The sequence below is a fragment of the Dermacentor silvarum genome, chromosome 3 (assembly GCF_013339745.2).
Source record: "Dermacentor silvarum isolate Dsil-2018 chromosome 3, BIME_Dsil_1.4, whole genome shotgun sequence".
Classification (NCBI taxonomy): Eukaryota; Metazoa; Arthropoda; class Arachnida; order Ixodida; family Ixodidae; genus Dermacentor; species Dermacentor silvarum.
This window is the reverse complement of record NC_051156.1, coordinates 162,763,260-162,777,957: the sequence shown is the minus strand read 5'-3', so window position 1 is coordinate 162,777,957 and position 14,698 is coordinate 162,763,260. Positions and strand designations below refer to the sequence as shown.

The 14,698-nt window shown below is 45.0% G+C and overlaps 1 long non-coding RNA gene across 1 annotated transcript; it reads right to left on the bottom strand.

The window, feature by feature from the left end:
• Positions 1-4,894: 4,894 nt before the first annotated feature.
• On the bottom strand, positions 4,895-13,333 carry LOC125944045 (uncharacterized). Its single transcript, XR_007466078.1, has 3 exons — positions 12,936-13,333; positions 6,516-6,582; positions 4,895-5,118 (listed from the first exon to the last, which is right to left on the bottom strand). It is a non-coding gene; the product is annotated as an uncharacterized LOC125944045 (long non-coding RNA).
• Between the last annotated feature and the right edge of the window lie 1,365 nt (positions 13,334-14,698).

The window sequence follows — 14,698 nt, the reverse complement described above, 5'->3', positions numbered from 1 at the left end:
CAGGATCTGGTGAAGGTAATATTACGCTTCAGAACGCACCGTATAGCTCTGCTAGCCGACATTGAGAAAGCATTGCTTCAGATCTCAATCACAGAGAAGGATAGAGATGCCTTTCGATTCCTCTGGTTTGGAGAAAAAACAAAGCACTGCGTTTCTCCGAAGAGGAGATTCAAGAGTGGAGGATGACGCGAGTGCCATTCGGAGCAACATGTTGCCACTTTCTACTGACGGCAACTATACTCCATCACCTAAAGAGCATACCTTCAAGCAAAGCCAGTACCGCGAAATTTCTCAGCGAGTCATTCTACGTAGATGATTTAGTGGTTGAAGCAGAGTCAGATGAAGAAGCACTTCAATTCTGCCACGAAGCCAAAGAGATTATGCAGGAGGCAGGAATGACGCTAAGGAAATGAACGACCAACTCAGATGACCTGATTAACGCATTGGAGCATGAGGAACAGTCGGCAAGCAAAAAACTGGCTGTCGTCCACGAGACAAGCCTGATGGTACTTGGAATCACATGGAATCCGTACACGGATACTTTCACTTTTTCTTTGAGGGGCTTTATCGAATTTATGAAAGAAAAAGATGATACCAAGCGATTAGTTCTTCAAGCTGCTCTACGGATATTCGACCCAATGGGGTTTGTTGTGCCATTCACCATTGCCATCAAGATCTTCTTCCGGAAATTGTGTACACGTGGAATAGGCTGGAATGAGCAGCTACCTCAGGATCTGCGAGAAGAATGGCATGAATGGGTGCACCAACTACCAGTCTTGCAGAATATTTCCATACCACGTTATCTTGGCAGCGGAACCAAATCGCTCCGAGTGCTACAGGCTCACGTATCTTGCGACGCAATCCCTTCGGCATACGGCGCAGCGCTCTACATCGTACCGAGCTGCTCAGCGAGGCCCGAGTTGCTGATCGCAAAAACACGTGTGGCACCTATCAAGACAACGTCACTGCCACGGCTGGAGCTTCTATGAGCCTTGATCGGAGCAAGGCTACTTAATTACGTCTCAAGTGTCCTTACTGACTTTGAGATCCACTGAACAATGTGGTCGTATTCCGCAATTACGTTGTCATGAATAAAAGGTGACGCACCGAAGTGGAAGCAATTTGTGCCGAACAGAGTGAAAGAGATCAGGGAAAAAAGCGATCCTTCTATGTGGAAGTATTGTCCGGGACAGGCGAATCCTGCTGACCTACTGACACGTGGAGTTGACTTCACCGGACTACTATTTGTTGTGACTTAAGCCGGAGAATCAAAATGTTACATAGCGCTCTTCGCATGTGCCACATCACGAGCAGTGCACCTGGAACTGGTTTCCAGCATGACCTCAGAAGCCATCCTCATGACTTTACGACGCTTTGTAGCGCGAAGGGGTCTATCTCGCGTTATTTATTCAGACAACGCAAGAACATTTAAGAAGACGTCGAAAGACTTAGAGAAGCTCTTCAAGTTGCATTCCCAAGAGGGCGTAACGGCATACATGAGCCAGAAGAGTATCACTTGGAAGTTCATTCTTCCCAACGCACCATGGTGGGGCGGCTGGTGGGAGCGTGTGGTCAGGACGATCAAGCTTCCACTGAGAAAGATTCTCGGGAAAGCTCGACTTAACTTTGAAGAGCTGACTACTGTGCTTACGCAACGTTCCAGTTAACTTTTTGAGGAAAACGCTGTTTTATGCATTGAAGCACAAAGTTAACTGGAAGGCCCATGCATTTCGTCGGACACTTTGAAAATTATCTCGAAACTGGTTCAGTCCTGAAAATTCGTTCCAAGTGGATACGCCTTGCGAACTCAGCGGCTATAATTCGTAGATTGGAAGATGTGCCGTAAACTCATTAATTAAAAAGTTAATTAGCCTAATTATGCTAATTACTCAATTAGGCGTTTTTATTTCTCGTGGAAGTAATGGCCGCCTCATCGCGTAGTTTAGATCAAGGATTATAATTGTGCTATCTGCCACAGGCTACTTTTAAAGATTTGGTGCAGCTAAAATGAAACACCCTGTATACTCATTAGTGCTTTAAAATTCATACATGTTGTTCATTATATTATAAAGCATTACAAATCCTACCCCATATTCTCTCTTACCTGGAAGACCTCTGTAGCAGATGACGTGCAGTTAGCACAGTTTCAGCCACACCAGTTCTTCGAACATCACTAAGGTCAGTAACAACCCAGGCAATGCCTGATAATTCTTCAAAGTACCCTGATAAGCTAGCCGGACTCGAGAGGGGTCGCGTGTAAAACGTTGCCAAACTCAATTTCCAGTGGTGGCCTGTCTGGATCCACATATTCTTAGCAACCTTTGTCGCGTTGCATGTCGGACCACACCCTGGGGACTGGGGGCACGGTTTAATTGCAGGAGTCATGAGGGTCGTAGTGGCCGAATACTGGACGCGGAAGGCCAATTCCTGGTTTGGGGAGGAAGTATCTGTGTCGAAGCTTAGAGGGGCTTTATTAATTTGATTGCACCTGGGCTAGTACAGCCCCTCGGGCTCTCAGCACTGCCTCTCAGCATTTCAAACAATATCCTAATCGTCTTCTTTTCCTTATTGTCATCTGTTATATATACATCGTTCGAAGTAGGTTTTTGTAGTGTGGGTAGGTTATGGGTGATATGTAGGCAACTTTAAAAGTACGTGGGTAATTGAAACTTTTCAATGAACCATGTGGGCAAACACTCCACAGCCCTCCGACTGTTTTATGATCGGTGCAAAAAACAATGTGTTGCCCTAGCAGGAATAGAAACGCGACCAAGATCAATTTTAGTGGCAATAAAGCAGGGAGGGGACAACATGACTAATTTTCTCGTAATATAAAATCTGGTTGGATAGAAGACTGCATTTATAAAAAATTCTTAGCAAGTGGTCGAAAGCGTTATGTGTGGGCAATGTTTCGAACGGGTGAATCACATGGGGACAGCCTTAAAACGCATGTGCTTTAACAACAGGCGATTAATAATATCATTGTGGCTGCTCGAAAGAAACAGCTTCGCAAGCAACAGACCCTTTTCTGGCTCGCAAGCGCCACCGACGGCCGCACGAACGCCGATGGGAAATGTTTGCAAGACGCAGAGACGGGCGTCTCAATTTCGCTTTCCTTCTGCGCCCTACGAGCACCTATCAGCGGTAAATTTGGTAAGGTAATGTGAATTTGATTATTGCTGCCTAATTCAAACAAGGACGTCTTATTTATTGTTTAGCTGCGATGGAATTCCGCCTCATTGCGATGACAATCATATAGCGATGGTAACAACTGAATACTCCCGTGAAATAAACAATTTGCAAATTGAATACTAAAACCAGCAGCGTGTACCACCGCTGCTGAGCTAACCGTGAGGTAGACTTCGCCTATGGTCGGCCACTTATAATATTGTTGCACGCACGCGTGAGTGAGAAGAACGATGACCGGTGAACGTGCTTGCGGTCCCGGGTTGAAAGAGAAGAGGACGACGCTGAGTTGATCAACCAGCTGACCGCTCTTGCGCTCACCTTCGCGACCTACAATAAACGGCCCCCTTCATCCGTAAGGGTGATAAACGGTCTCCTTCGCGCGTAACAATATTCTATTTTTTACAAAATAAAAATATTTCAATTTTATTCCGAGGTAGAGGGAGATGAGCTCGCTTTAGAGTTCCGCGCACAAATTTTGAATCATAATAAAACAATGCATTTCGTTGTGTGTTTATTGTGCGGTAATGTAAAGCACACAATTTCTAAATGCCTGTGTCACGTATGACTGAAAATGTGAAATCTTAATGTGGTCCACGATGTTGCGTAAGTGCTCTTACGCAGCATTAGGCTTAGCTGCGATTAGTGGTTTAGTGTCTGAACACGCTGCGCACAGAGCACGCGCCCTAAAACATGCGGCTCCACACAGGTTCTGGCCTTTGCATGCGCTGTGCTTTCGCCGCTCAGTTTCTGTTGAAGCGATAGGACCGCATGAACCGTCGCTCGCTGCGGCGGCCGCGATTGTTCACGCCAGCATTTTGACAATGGTTGTGTGCGGTCATCGAGTGTGATGCATTCATGTTTGCTTGTGCGCGCTGACACCACGCTTGTAATTCAGTTAGTAAGCAATTGTGTCCCTGTTTATGCCGCCGATAAAGCTACTATCCCTACTCCGTTTACCTCTCTACTAATTTGCTATCGCAATTGATGCTTGGCCTTTCGGGAGAAACTGCGACATTTTTTTCAGTCATACTATCGCTTAAAATCGCACACAGCAAAGTTCCGCCAAGTGCATTTTAATGCGTACCGCGCACTGTCTAACAACAATAAGGCGGCGCTGGGGCTGTCGCCTTTACCTAGATCTCCATGCAAATAGCGCCTTGCTGCGGACAAATATTTTACAAGAATTCCATTTCCAGAGTGTACTAGTGCTGTTTTCAGTAGGTGTAAATCTTCTCAGCTACGACGTCACCCTAAAAGTTCGCGGCATCAAATTCACTTAATGTTAATTGCACGCCTTTCAGAGATCCTATTGGTTTGCAATAAGGCCAGAGGTTGCCGTACTTAAACGCATTAGCTTCACCTAGCTATTGAAGTTTTTTTCCTTAATCAGGGCAAATATATATTTCTACTTATACTTCTACTGCAAATGGCTCCTGTCTTCTTATGATTGATTTTATTTTGAAAGTGTTTCTCGAAAATTGTTTTTCGCTCACAATGGCGACGCGAATGTGTCATACAGTTTTCAATTACTAGAAAGATGACTCCGGTTATTTCTTCCAAATAATTGCTCGTTAAAAATGTCTCACGTAGAATTGACTAGCGCGCACATTTATGTTGCAATTTAAGAATGACGGAGAAAGCAATAGCACCGCAGAGACTAATGAAGTAAACCATATTACCAGGCGCTGAAAATAGTCTATTGGGGCCGTGTATAGGCAGTTTTTTATTGTAATTCTAAAACAGAATACCACAAGCAGAGAAAGCTGATCTTTATGGATGTTTTGCTCCCGAAGTTGTCTGCCCGTGACTCTCATAGCATGTTCCTGGTCCTGCTGGGTTTTGTGGGTTTCCTAAAAAGTCATAATTGTTGCTAATGCAAGAACAATTGTCGCTGCAAGGACTGCTGCTTCCATTTGCGTAGAAGGTACACTGCAACAAAAATGAAAAAAAAATGTCATTGACAGTGGAGAACTGGTTTGTCTCGTGCTCTTAACATAATTGATTTTCTCATCTGAACTAGCAAGGGCTTCTTGGCCAATGTTACTTTGCAACCTCGGCTTGACCTGCAGCTCAAATAATTTTTCAGCGCGAACTTCTGAAATGGAAAAACGTGAAAGCATCAAACGTGTTGCCGTGTTCCCAGCGACAGAATTAGAATTGTTTGAATTTTCCCTGAAGAAGGAAACAAATATCAAGATAGTAGACATACACTCATAGGTCGCTATTCTTAGATGCACAAAAGAGAATCTGTCATGCATGCTGAAGTTATGTAAAGCTAACAAAGACCATCTAACACAGCTTCACGTTGTGCTAGATAGAGCATCTTTTACATGGTGTGGCGCGGATTAAGCAATTTGACCAATGTTAACCAATACAGAGACTCTGGAGGAGTGCTAACTTTAGATACTATTTCAGCGCACAAATTGCGAGGCACTTGCGCTTGGTGCTGAACTTCGAGCAAAAGATTCAATAAATGCTGCTAATCAAATTTATACTCAAGCGTACTTCTTATGCAGACGAAAATTTCTTTTCCAGCCTCCATGTACTCGTGAACCGAAATTAACATTTGGTATTTTGGCTGTGTGATGTTTTGCATGTTCCTTACAAAAAAAAGGCGCCATTTTACGCGTAGGATATAGGACCATTGTGGCGTCATGCAAACGAATGTGTAGAATTTTGCCTGATAATTGTGCAAACTAATGAGGCGATACAACCAACAATGGGCGGAACGACTTAACTTAATAAGCCCGGTGCCGTGAATGGCTCAACACGACCTAATGGTGTGAAATTCAGAGAGGCGCAAAACAGCTGATCAAGTCCTTTTGGATATGCATACTGAAGGAGTTGCTAGAGTTAGCATTCGCCTCGCGTCTCTGTTCATAATCTGGTGTGTTTAATGTTTAGTGTTTTTCTACACGTGGACACAATCCTGGGGAACATAGCAGTAAACAGCTTCGCTGTAAAATTTTCCCGTAAAACCTACCAATGCGAACGTGCATACCAGCGTGTAACAATTATTACTCATTGGATATTTGAGAGATGTGAGGTGCGATGTATTTGGGAGTCTGCTTACTAAACCCATCATTTTGCCAAGAATGTAGATACAATCGAGACAGATGCTTGTAAAGAGACGCAGTACAGCGCTACCTTAATGATAATATAAAAAACACATGAAACTCGCATCGCTCAGAACGTCAGTCCAAATACTTTCTTCTTCACGGATCTTAGCTTGCAAAGCTGAGCGTTCCGACCTCTCTACAGCAGCAGCAGTTTCCGCTAAATAAAATATTTATATAATAATTTATTCAATAGCTTCAAACACATACGTTTTGATTGCAGGAACCAATCCCCCCATTGTCAATTTGCCTAGTGGCGGTGATGACGCAATTCCATCTGAAAAAAAAATTAAGACAGTTGCAAGTGGCTTTTTGCACATATATTTCGTCGACGCATTTGGCTAAACAGTATTGAGCAGTGGAAGACTTATGCACGAAGTGTTGACATGTATTACGAAGTGTTTTCCAGTAAGCTCTAATAAGGACCGTCAGAATTTGCAGCATCTTGTTGGTTATAAGCACAAGCTGAATGATTGGCACATCATATTGCGAGACATTTAGGACTAATTTTATTCGGGGTCTATAGTCGAATGTGCATGGATAGAAGTTCAAAACACCGGGCTCTCTGAATAATCTGGTTTTATCAGTTGTTTTCTATTCCGAAGACCGAACTATATTATCGTCACGCTGCACAGCGCAGCCGAAGGAAGATAAAGTAGAAGTGTGCGCGAGGAGCTGGCCGTCGCCTGTTGGGCTTGGATGACCATCCTGTCCCTTGCGCCACGCTAACAATCCATCATTCTTGTAAATAAACCCATCTCATCCGTTACAATTTGCTGAAAGGTTCGGGGTACATCCCTTCGTACTACCCCTTCGTACTACCCCTTCGACGCAGCAAACGGTTGGCCGGGCTACGACCAGGAGATGCCGACATGAGCGATTCGGACGGAGGCGACGTTCGGGAGCAAATCGTGGCAGTAAGTAAGCATTCGCCCAAGGCAAGCTGGTTACCGGACATCTCATTGAGAAGCACGCACATTCCCAGGCAAAGCAAAGGAGGACGTCGAAGGCTGGTTGAAACACTACGAGAGGGTTAGCCGCCACATTGAATGGAGCGTGTCTGCGCAGCTCTTTAATGTTGTCTTTTTTCTTGAGTGAACTGCCCTCATGTGGTTCAGCAATAATGAGGGCTTGCTCACAACTTGGGACAGCTTCGTCGAAGACATAAAGAAATGCGTTGGCGATTCGTTTTCGAAAAAAAAAGAAAAGCTTAGCAGACACTTCCACGACGAGCGCAGTTACCCGGAGAAAAATGTACTACCTGCATTGAGAAAATCCTGAAGCTGTGCGGAATTATGAAAGTAAACATATCGTACGAGGACAAGGTCGGACACCTACTCAAGGGAATTGCTGGAGATGTATACAATTTTTTTATCTCTAAAGAACACCTGACTACTCCGTCCGACTTAAGGCGTCACTGTTGTACGTTCGAGGCTCTAAAAATACGCCCCATTCTTCCGAAGTTTGGTCTTATAGACAACGTGACCAACATAGCAAGTGTGGACGTATCTGCCTCTAACGACCTCGCTGTTTTGGTACGGCGAGTTATCAGAGATGAATTGGCTCATTCTCAAGGCCGAGACCCCAATCGCGTGTGGCACCAATGCTTCGTTGATGAGGGCTACTTGGAGGCACCGGCGGCCTGGCCACGACCTGCCTGCGGTGACCGCCTCGTTTCCGACAACACCCATGCCCAGAGCACCATGATCTAGCTACAAACAACGAGTTTTAACTTAGACATGAAATACAGCCTTGACGTAGGACACCCGTCTGCAATTCGCCTTGGATACCCAAAATCCATGAAAATCGCAGCCCACCTGTGTGCTACAGCTGCGAAGCTCAGGGACACACCGTGAGGTATTGCCGCCGTTGCCCACAGCATGCTCCGCGAGATCGCGCATTTGCGCCTCGCATGCAGGAAGCTACATCATGGCGACCATTTTCCCCTTTCCACCAGCCACCTCGAGACTACACACACGTATGTACTACATGCCAAGGAATGACTCCCCAGTGACGAGACCGCAGCCTGACTCCACCACCGACTCGGACACATCGATCGTCATCTCCACGTAGGCCGCTCTCCTACCCCCCCCCCCCCCCCCTGCTCGGAAATAAGCTGGTGCGACCGATGAAGGTGAGGTCGTGGGACGGTCACTTTTTCAAATGCATCCGACAGTCGTTATGGTAAAACACAAAGTGTGTGTTTGGGTTAAAGGTGTTAATACTGTGGCTTTAGCTTACTGGTTGAGCTTACTGACCTACGTGACTGACCTACGCTTACTGACCTACGTTCATGGGCTGATTCGCTCTCTTCAACAGTCATTCCCCAGACACAAGTGATTGCCAGGTTAACCGGGTCGATAAATGATCTTGAACAACCTAGCAGTAGATGTAACTTCGAGATTCACGGTCTTCGGTCAAATGTGATAAAAACTTGCCCCCCTTCTTATGTGTTCTAACCGGCGAGCTAAACTTAACAGATTTCAAATTTAGACTTAAGATTTAGATAACAGCAGTACATCGACTGCCCTCAAGAGGGGACTATATTCCGCCTATTCTATTGCAAACTAAAACATATGCAGATAAGCAGAAATGGCTCAGGGTTCGGAAGGACCTTCTTCATTTGGTGCAGGATGGAAAAAAAATCCTCGGCCCTTTTTTTAACAAAACCTGCCTCGGGTTTATCGAGAGTGGATCTGACTGGCAAGGTCTCAGGGCAAAGAAAAAATTGGCAACCGATCCACGAAGTGAATGCTGATGATAGAGCGCAGTTCCTTGGACGATTACGGCTGCTGCTCGAGCTTTCGCTTCGGGGTCTTGCTGCCGTTGCCGGCGTGCTGCTGGTTCTCCTGGTCGTTGCTCGGGGTTAGCTTCGTGGCGTTGCCGTTGGGCTGCCGCGTCTCGTACTCGAAGTGTAGGATCAGAGTCACGACGTTTGCGCTTACGTTCGCGTTCCTCCATACTTCAGTGCAAAGTTTAGCGACAGCAGCGCGGCGCGGTGCCGGCGCAACACCTGCGCCTGGTCGCTATGCGCGCTGCGAACAGTTCTGCGCATGACGTCGTGCGCTTGGTGGGAGAGGAGTTTTGGTACAGTGTACTAGAATGCCACTATGTTTCGGAGCGGCGCCGGCGCAGCGCAACACCTATGCACGGTTGGTATGCGCGCTGCGTGCGTGACGGGGAGCTACGACTACGACGGCGACAACGGACATCGTGAGAGCCTAAGGAGCTTCACTCTTAAAAAGGATTCAAGTTCGTCTGGACAAAAAAAATGGGAAGGTCCTAGCAAGAAAAGTCCGAAGGCGCTCCTGTCATTCACATCAATATGTTTTCGGGTCTAGAAAAAAGTAACATAATAATGTCTGACACTGGTTTGATGAAATGCTCTGATTTTTCTGAGGCACGAAGGTTCTTCCAGCAGCACACAGGCAATTCCTTTCAGTATACTCATGTTTATATTCGCAGCATACGGAAACACTGGGACAACGTTTTTTCGCTAACTCTCTCTCTTCACACAACTCGACGTTTTTGCTCTCACGAAAGTGAACGCTACATCAGATGCGTTATAACATTTCTTGCTACCAGATCACCAAAGTTTTCCTTACACTCGTTCACTATGAAGAGGAGGACGAATCGCAGTCTTTGGACCATATTTGGACCATTTCCAAAATTATTATTTTATTTACTCATGCAGAAGTAGTTTCGCTGCACTTAAGTTCCCACCTTGTTGTCGTTATTACTCACAATTTACCGCCCTCCGTGTTATAACAGACGAATATTTTTAGCTGAGCTTGACTACGCAATATTATCATTCTCCCGCAAAAAACATCTGTGCATAATCAGAGATATGAATATAGATATTCTACACCCCACAGTGGCAATGGGAACAGATTATCTGGACACTTTGTCAAAATGGCGCGCGACTAGAGACCAAAATCCACAGTCCAACACGTAAGGAATTCTTATCTGGACAACAGGTCACGCTTTGCATCGATCATATCAACGTGCGTTCTGAAAACCTGTCTGTGCAGTCTGCTGTGGCTGAGGTTAAGCTTTCAGATCACTATTTCGTGTGCTGCTCGATAAAGGATGGGCCCAGCCACTTGGAATCTATGGGCAGCCAACCAAAAAAATCCGTATTTGACGATAAGCGTCTAGATGAGCGCATAGCAAAGCATGATTGGAATTCTTTAGTCGAGAATGTGTCTCCTGCCAACTTATAAGAAAACTTCGTCGAAGTTTTTCTTCACACAAAACTGATTCCTCACGCATGGTATTAGTTAAGCAACGTAATTTAGACAACACGTGTATGTCACCCGTATTACTAGATGCCATTAAAGAGAAAGATCTACTTTAGAATCGATCAAGGCGTGCCCCAAACTGCTCTGAACTACGAGTGAAATTTAAATACCAACGAAATCGTGTGACTGCCATAATTCGTCTGCCTAAGCGCAACCATTCTTGCGCTGAATTTAATGATGCACGTTTTAGCAGCTAGATAACATTGTCGTTGGTGAATAATCTGAGAATGAGCGCTGCTATTTATAATGATACATATTTTATCTCACACTTTCGTGAAGGTGGACAAGGCATAGCAAACGATTTTAACAACATGTTTTCTCTTGTTTCTGGTGTACCTCGGATTCCACCTTCTGACTGTCCTATGCCTCCCAGTCTGATGGAGTCGGCTTTCCTCCCTGATGTAACCGAAAGCGATCCAAGGTTTACTAAAGACGATAGTCTTTCTTGGGGAACTTAAACGCTGAAAATTTGGTCTGTCTGTCTGTCTGTTTGTCTGTCTGTCACCCGATTCAGCCACCCGGCCAAAGTTGGACCACTTGCTTACCGCCCACACTACTTAAACTGGTACGGCTGTTCATACTTGTGGACGTTATCGATCACAAAGTAAATATTACGCATATCTGAGGCGCAACATCACTAGGTAAGTATTAGGAGGTGTGTTCCTTTAATAGAAAATACATATATACGTAACTCTAAAGACCCTAGTTTCTTAAGCTGCGCTGAAAATGCCATCTATGGGCGCCGACGAGCGCCCTCTGCCATGGAGGAAGGAAACCCTCTGCACAAGCTCATGTTTCCCGATGTATTGCCAGATGGCGTCCATGTCTCACGCAGCGCCTCCTCAATTTTATCAATGCCAGCCAGATGCGGCCGATTCAACATAAAGGAAGCGCTGTCTGAGGCAGGGCAAAACATAAATGGCCGCTTGATGAAATAATGCGGTAAAATGAAATCTGTTCAAACAAACCTTCATGCCAGGACGGAAAGGGTACGAGAACAGCATCACGGGTGGCCGCGGATCAGACCAGCACTCATGTAGTACGGCCGGCAGAAGACTATCGTCTTTCGACGACATTTGCAGCGAAGCACGCAGATACGCGGCAAATTTTTTTCTTTTAACAGCGAAACTGTTTAAGCCAGCCTTAATTTGTGGTGCGTAGCCGTGGTAGCCATAGAAACCACGCGGTCTCCTCCTCGCCAGCTCCCTGCCTTCCCGACCCCTGCCTCTCTTCTCTCCGCGGCGCACTGAGCCAGGAGAAGAAAAAAAATGAGCAGACTGCTTGTAATATAGGGTCCTCGCACCTGAGCATGCACCGGGCCCCACCCGGTGCACTGTGCGGGGCCCGCGAAGGGTCTGGTCCGATCGTGGCGGAGACGGAACACCCCCGCTTTAGGGACATACTCTCCACCTTTAACGAAGTCACAAAGCATTATCAACTTGCTCGCAGGGCATTTCCGTTGCCCCACCGAAATCTATCACGGCCTCAATCGGTTACGCTTAGGTTATTACAAACGCACTCGTATCCCAGCCTCTCGATCTATAGTCGTTTCACGGAGGTCTCTCCTTCGTGTCCCGACTGCTGCGGATACAGCGATTTTAACCATATGCTCTGGGAGTGCCCCTCTTTACAGCACCACACGGATCAAGGGATCCCGCAAGACACATTTTATTTACTGATAAAGAGTCATGACTGGTTTGATCAACTCAAGGCAGTCCAGAAGGCCCACGATGCGGAGGTGAGGCTTCGGCTTCCCGTCCCCACGTGGGAGCGGCCCGCGGTCCTCCCTCCATGAAAACGAGGGGTGGCTACTTCAGGACGTCAATAATGTTTACTACCTACCTACCTATCTGGTTCCTCGTCACTGCCACAGCCAGGCAATATCAAATTTTTATGAAACGTTTAGCTTTTGTCGGATATATGACATGGGACACTGATAGATAAGGCCATAAAAGGCGATAATGGCCTATAATGACCGAAACCTCATCAGCGCACCGGTCGCCGCCACCTGCAGTTGTTTGCTTGTGTTATCAAATCACCGTAGCAGTTGGTGTCTCCGCAGCGCTGTCGTTTATACTGGTCGGATCAAGTTTCAAAACATTGCTAATGACACCGGGCTGCATTGCGATGAGCAAGTGGCACAATGCTTACACATACCTAGACAACTCGCAGATGAGTTCTTGCACTTATATTTTTCTGCGGTCTGGTTCCTCGTCACTACCACAGCCAGGCAATATAAAATTTTTATGAGACGTTTAGCCTTTTTTTCGGATGTATGACATGGGACTACGCTGAAGTTTCTGGAAATAGCATTTCAAATTATACTCACATTAGCAAAGGAGCCAGTAGAAGAAGAGCAACCGTGAATGTCTTCTCAAGCGACATCGCACGAAGAGATGCAGGAGTGGATGACGAATGAGATACGAAGCTTCGAAGACAACACTCTCCTCTGTTGAAGTCTACGTCTCTACTACTCACTTAGCAAGAACAGGGACCGTTAAATATTTTTGAAGCTTCTAACATTAGACAGTCATTCCCAAATAAGTATTACAGTGTACGAAACAGCAACGAGTACCGAGGAGATTATTATACGCTGACTGATTTTACGAAAACGATTTTTTTCCTAGATGGCAACAGTGCATCCGGAACTTAACTATGAACCCGTCAGATGCTATGAAATATATGGGTGCTTCTCCCTCTCACTCTGCACACTCTGCATTAATATGGAAGGCAACACTTGAGAAGATTCAAACAGCTACTTCTGCAAACCAAAATGTCAGAACGTCATTTATTGCTCTTTGCTCTACTCAAGCTTCGTATGTTAAAATCACCTCGCTGTTTTTGTTGTTTTCTTGTTGTTGTTGTTTTTTTCAGCTGAGCAAAACGGCACTTGCCATCTATAAGGCTAAACCTAGTCTTCCCTCTCGCAATCGCCTGAAATTCAGATTCTAACATTAAGAAGCAAATAAATACTTTTGGCTATTGTCTGCGTCTTTTCTCCGTTTCCATACCCATGAAATTTGAGCGTTTCTTCACGTTTTTGGTCTAAGTCACGCTTAAGAGAAGACGAACCAAAAAAACACCAGCATTCCTAAGGGTCAAAACGGCCTATGAAGAATTCGTATAGACAGTGCAGTAATGTATTTCTTAAAGCATTCTTGTGATCAGTGCGTTTGATATGCGCCTTTTCTTTTTACACTTTAAAATGAAATGAGACAGCCTATGTGATGTTTTAATATGTCTATTCCTCCTGGATTCGCCAAGTATCAGTTTTCCCGATTCTTTAACGGTAATTTCCAAACTACACAATGTTAATCACAGCTTCTAAACTCTTTTCGCAATGTGAGTGGAATATCAGCTGTAACTTGTACTTATATGTATAGCAAGAGCTGTTAACGATACCTCATACAAATTTCGTGACATCTGTTTCTGTTATCGTGATCCAGTTTCTCAGGTTATATTTTTTTCGACATATTCTCGCCAAAAACACAATACCTCCACCACACCACAAAGTTAAGCTGTTGTGATTTCAGAAAGCGAATTTTTATTTAGGCTGTCTACTTCATTTTACAAAAATTTCAAGAAACAAAACTTGAAGTATACAACTCTGGCCCTCAGCAACTAAAACGATATCGTAATCTGTAAACTGGACCTAGTAATAGATCTAAAGCGGACAACATTGATATATAATACGCCACCCTGAAATATTCTCATTTGTGAATGCATGCATTTGCAAAGCACTTCCAAACATTGTAAGAAATTCGCATAAGTTGTAAAATCAAGTTTGTTCGGTTTTTGATGCTCCAACCGATGCATGTTTCGCAAATGCGATATTTGTTTTTCGTACTGAGTTGCGGACTCGTAAACTTCGTGCTTCTTTTTTTTCAGATTTGCGGATTTTCTGCAGTTCTTGTAAGAACTTCCATGGCCTAAATCAAAATTCTGCTTGCTGATGCCCTAGTAACTTAACTTTCACTCTCAAATGCCACAAATTTCATTGAAATCAACCTTTAGTGGTTTTCTCATAAAATCATATTCCTGCGTTTGACATGTATTTGAATAGCCGGGATAGGAGATAGGCCCGAGATAAAG